The following is a 6,368-nucleotide window of genomic DNA, read 5'->3' as shown; positions in this document are numbered from 1 at the left end:
ATCAAGTAGTCATCATATTGAGCTAGCCAAACGTTCATAACGTCTGCATCTGCTCCTGCAATAGGTCTGTCACCTAGCGGTGCATCAAGGACATAATTCTTCTGTGCAGCAATGAGGATAAACCTCAGATTACGGATCCAATCCGCATCATTGCTACTAACATCTTTCAACACAATTTTCTCTAGGAACATATCAAAATAAACACAGGGAAGCAACAACGCGAGCTATTGATCTACAACATAATTTGCAAAATACTACCAGGACTAAGTTCATGATAAATTTAAGTTCAATTTAATCATATTACTTAAGAACTCCCACTTAGATAGACATCCCTCTAATCCTCTAAGTGATCACGTGATCCAAATCAACTAAACCATGTCCGATCATCACGTGAGATGGAGTAGTTTCATTAGTGAACATCACTATGTTGATCATATCTACTATATGATTCACGCTCGACCTTTCGGTCTCCGTGTTCCGAGGCCATATCTGTATATGCTTGGCTCGTCAAGTATAACCTGAGTATTCCGCGTGTGCAACTGTTTTGCACCCGTTGTATTTGAACGTAGAACCTATCACACCCGATCATCACGTGGTGTCTTAGCACGAAGAACTTTCGCAATGGTGCATACTCTGGGAGAACACTTCTTGATAATTAGTGAGAGATCATCTTATAATGCTACTGTCAATCAAAGCAAGATAAGATGCACAAAAGATAAACATCACATGCAATCAATATAAGTGATATGATATGGCCATCATCATCTTGTGCTTGTGATCTCCATCTTCGAAGCACCGTCATGATCACCATCGTCACCGGCGCGACACCTTGATCTCCATCGTAGCATCGTTGTCGTCTCGCCAATATTATGCTTCCACGACTATCACTACCGCTTAGTGATAAAGTAAAGCATTACAGCGCGATTGCATTGCATACAATAAAGCGACAACCATATGGCTCCTGCCAGTTGCCGATAACTCGGTTACAAAACATGATCATCTCATACAATAAAATTTAGCATCATGTCTTGACCATATCACATCACAACATGCCCTGCAAAAACAAGTTAGACGTCCTCTACTTTGTTGTTGCAAGTTTTACGTGGCTGCTACGGGCTTAAGCAAGAACCAATCTTACCTACGCATCAAAACCACAACGATAGTTTTTCAAGTTGGTGCTGTTTTAACCTTCGCAAGGACCGGGCGTAGCCACACTCGGTTCAACTAAAGTTGGAGAAACTGTCACCCGCAAGCCACCTCTGTGCAAAGCACGTCGGGAGAACCGTTCTCGCGTAAGCGTACGCGTAATGTTGGCCCGGGCCGCTTCGTCCAACAATACCGCTGAACCAAAGTATGACATGCTGGTAAGCAGTATGACTTATATCGCCCACAACTCACTTGCGTTCTACTCGTGCATATAACATCAACATATAAAACCTAGGCTCGGATGCCACTGTTGGGGAACGTAGTAATTTCAAAAAAATTCCTACGCACACGCAAGATCATGGTGATGCATATCTACGTACCCTTGTAGATCGACAACAGAAGCGTTTGGTTGATGTAGTCGTACGTCTCCATGATCCGACCGATCCAAGTACCGTTACTCTGGCACCTCCGAGTTCTTGGCACACGTTCAGCTCGATGACGCTCCCCGGGCTCCGATCCAGCAAAGCTTCGGGGAGGAGTTCCGTCAGCACGACGGCGTGGTGACGATCTTGATGTTCTACCGTCGCAGGGCTTCGCCTAAGCACCGCTACAATATGACCGAGGTGGAATATGGAGGAAGGGGGCACCGCACACGGCTAAGGAACGAACACGAAGATCAACTTGTGTGTCTATGGGGTGCCCCTTGCCTCAGTATATAAAGGATGGAGGAGGAGGAGGCCGGCCAAGGCTTGGTGCGGCCAGGATGTGGAGTCCTACTAGGACTCCAAGTCCTAGTAGGAGTCCACCAAGAGGGGAGGAAGGGAGAAGGAAGTGGAGGAGAAGGAAAGGTGGCCGGCCCCCTTTTCCCTAGTCCAATTCGGACCAGAGGGGAGGGGGGGCGCAGCAGCCCCTTGGCCCTTTCTCCTCTTCCCACTAAAGCCCATCAAGGCCCATTGCTTCTCCCGTAACTACCCGGTACTCCGAAAAATACCCGAATCACTCGGAACCTTTCCGATGTCCGAATATAGTCGTCCAATATATCGATCTTTACGTATTGACCATTTCGAGACTCCTCGTCATGTCCCCGATCTCATCCGGGACTCCGAACTCCTTCGGTACATCAAAACTCATAATATAACTGTCATCGAAACCTTAAGCGTGCGGACCCTACGGGTTTGAGAACAATGTAGACATGACCGAGACACGTCTTCGGTCAATAACCAATAGCGGGACCTGGATGCCCATATTGGCTCCTACATATTCTACGAAGATCTTTATCGGTCAGACCGCATAACAACATACGTTGTTCCCTTTGTCATCGGTATGTTACTTGCCCGGGATTTGATCGTCGGTATCCAATACCTAGTTCAATCTCGTTACCGGCAAGTCTCTTTACTCGTTCCGTAATACATCATCTCGCAACTAACTCATTAGTTGCAATGCTTGCAAGGCTTAAGTGATGTGCATTACCGAGAGGGCCCAGAGATACCTCTCCAACAATCGGAGTGACAAATCCTAATCTCGAAATACACCAACCCAACATTTACCTTTGGAGACACCTGTAGAGCTCCTTTATAATCACCCATTTACGTTGTGACGTTTGGTAGCACACAAAGTGTTCCTCCGGCAAACGGGAGTTGCATAATCTCATAGTCATAGGAACATTTATAAGTCATGAAGAAAGCAATAGCAACATACTAAACGATCGGGTGCTAAGCTAATGGAATGGGTCATGTCAATCAGATCATTCACCTAATGATGTGATCCCGTTAATCAAATAACAACTCTTTGTCTATGGTTAGGAAACATAACCATCTTTGATTAACGAGCTAGTCAAGTAGAGGCATACTAGTGACACTCTGTTTGTCTATGTATTCACACATGTATTATGTTTCCGGTTAATGCAATTATAGCATGAATAATAAACATTTATCATGAAATAAGGAAATAAATAATAACTTTATTATTGCCTCTAGGGCATATTTCCTTCAATTATGGCATTTCCATAGTCATTCCGAGATATATTGCCATGCAACTTTCCACCATCCCGTTTATCATGACACGTTCATCATTGTCATATTGCTTTGCATGATCATGTAGTTGACATCGTATTTGTGGCAAAGCCACTGTTCATAATTTTTCATAAATGTCATGCTTGATTCATTGCATATCCCGGTACACTGCCGGAGGCATTCATATAGAGTCATATCTTGTTCTAGTATCGAGTTGTAATCATTGAGTTGTAAATAAATAGAAGTGTGATGATCATCATTTAATAGAGCATTGTCCCAAAAGAAGAGAAAGGCCAGATAAAAAAAGGAAGGCCCAAAAAAATGAGAAATTAAAAGGGACAATGCTACTATCTTTTTTTCCACACTATTGCTTCAAAGTAGTACCATGATCTTCATGATAGAGAGTCTCTTGTTTTGTCACTTTCATATACTAATGGGAATTTTTCATTATAGAACTTGGCTTGTATATTCCAACAATGGGCCTCCTCAAGTGCCCTAGGTCTTCGTGAGCAACCAAGTTGGATGCACACCCACTAGTTTCTTTTGTTGAGCTTTCATACATTTATAGCTCTAGTGCATCCATTGCATGGCAATCCCTACTCCTTGCATTAACATCAATCGATGAGCATCTCCATAGCTCATTGATTAGCCTCGTTGATGTGAGACTTTCTCCTTTTTGTCTTCTCCACATAACCCCCATCATTATACTCTATTCCACCCATAGTGCTATATCCATGCCTCACGATCATGTATTGCGTGAAGGTTTATAAAGTTTGAGATTACTAAAGTATGAAACAATTGCTTGGCTTGTCATCGGGGTTGTGCATGATGAGAGCATTCTTGTGTGACGAAAATGGAGTATGACTAAACTATATGATTTTGTAGGGATGAACTTTCTTTGGACAAGTTATTTTGAGAAGACATAATTGCTTAGTTAGTATGCTTGAAGTATTATTATTTCTATGTCAATATTAAACTTTTAACTTGAATCTTTCGGATCTGAATAATCATGCCACAATTAAGAAGAATTACATTGAAATTATTCCTAGTAGCATTCCACATCAAAAATTCTGTTTTTATCATTTACCTACTCGAGGACGAGCAGGAATTAAGCTTGGGGATGCTTGATACGTCTCTAACGTATCTATAATTTTTGATTGCTCCATGCTACATTATCTACTGTTTTGTACATTATTGGGCTTTATTATACACTTTTATATTATTTTTGGGACTAACCTATTAACCGGAGGCCCAACCCAGAATTGTTGTTTTTTTGCCTATTTTAGGGTTTCGAAGAAAAGGAATATCAAACGAAGTCCAAACGGAATGAAACCTTCGGGAACGTGATTTTTGGAATGAACAAGATCCAGGAGACTTGGACCCTATGTCAAGCAACCAACATGGAGGCCACGAGGTAGGGGGGCGCGCCTCCCCCCAGGCGCGCCCTCCACCCTCGTGGGCCCCCGGTTGCTCCACCGACGTACTTCTTCCTCCTATATATACCTACGTACCCCCAAACGATCATATACGGATCCAAAACCCTAATTCCACCGCTGTAACTTTCTGTATCCACGAGATCCCATCTTGGGGCCTATTCCGGAGCTCCACCGGAGGGGGCATCGATCACGGAGGGCTTTTACATCAACACCATAGCCCTTCCGATGAAGTGTGAGTAGTTTACCTCAGACCTACGGGTCCATAGTTATTAGCTAGATGGATTATTCTATCTTTTTGGATCTCAATACAAAGTTCTCCCCCTCTCATGTGGAAATCTATTCGATGTAAGCTTCTTTTGCAGTGTGTTTGTTGAGACCGATGAATTGTGGGTTTATGATCAAGTTTATCTATGAACAATATTTGAATCTTCTCTGAATTCTTTTATGTATGAGTGGTTATCTTTGCAAGTCTCTTCGAATTATCAGTTTGGTTTGGCCTACTAGATTGATCTTTCTTGCAATGGGAGAAGTGCTTAGCTTTGGGTTCAATCTTGCGGTGTCCTTTCCTAGTGACAGTAGGGGCAGCAAGGCACGTATTGTATTGTTTCCATCGAGGATAACAAGATGGGTTTTTTTATCATATTGCATGAATTTATCCCTCTACATCATGTCATCTTGCTTAAGGCGTTACTCTATTCTTATGAATTTAATACTCTAGATGCATGCTGGATAGCGGTCGATGTGTGGAGTAATAGTAGTAGATGCAGGCAGGAGTCGGTGTACTTGTCTCGGACATGATGCCTATATACATGATCATACCTAGCTATTCTCATAACTATGCTCAATTCTGTCAATTGCTCAACAGTAATTTGTTCACCCACCGTAAAGTACTTATGCTCTTGAGAGAAGCCACTAGTGAAACGTATGGCCCCCGGGTCTATCTTCATCATATTAATCTTCCAACACTTAGTTATTTTCATTGCTTTTATTTTACTTTGCATCTTTATCATAAAAATACCAAAAAAATTATCTTATCATATCTATCAGATCTCACTCTCGTAAGTGACCGTGTAGGGATTGACAACCCCTTATTGCGTTGGTTGCGAGCATTTATTTGTTTTGTGTAGGTGCGAGGGACTCGCGCGTAGCCTCCTATTGGATTGATACCTTGGTTCTCAAAAACTGAGGGAAATACTTACGCTACTTTGGTGCACCACCCTTTCCTCTTCAAGGGAAAACCAACACAAGTGCTCAAGAGGTAGCATCCACTCTCCCGCAACCCGCTGTACCCTCTACTTGAACATGGTGCTTTATGCTTCATATTATTATCCAATGATGTGTTGCCATCCTATGATGTCTGAGTAGATTTTCGTTGTCCTATCGGTAATTGGTGAATTGCTATGGTTGGTTTAATTCGCTTCTAGTTATGTTGCTGTCCTTTGGTGCCCATCATATGAGCGCGCGCGTGGATCACACCATAGGGTTAGTTGTTTGTTGATAGGACTATGTATTGGAGGGTAAGAGTGACAGAAGCTTCAACCTAGCATAAAAATTGATGCATACAGGAGTGAAGGGGGACCAATATATCTTAATGCTATGGTTGGGTTTTACCTTAATGAATGTTAGTAGTTGCGGATGCTTGCTAATAGTTCCAATCATAAGTGGATAGAATTCCAAGTCAGGGATGACATGCTAGCAGTGACCTCTCCCACATAAAACTTGTTATCGGTCTAGTAAAGTAGTAAATTGCTTAGGGACAATTTCGCAACTCCTA

This window comes from Triticum urartu, chromosome 6A, assembly GCF_056163025.1.
Source record: "Triticum urartu cultivar PI428250 chromosome 6A, HENAU_Tu73, whole genome shotgun sequence".
NCBI lineage: Eukaryota > Viridiplantae > Streptophyta > Magnoliopsida > Poales > Poaceae > Triticum > Triticum urartu.
The sequence above is the reverse complement of the archived record's forward strand: the minus strand, read 5'-3'. Positions refer to the sequence as shown.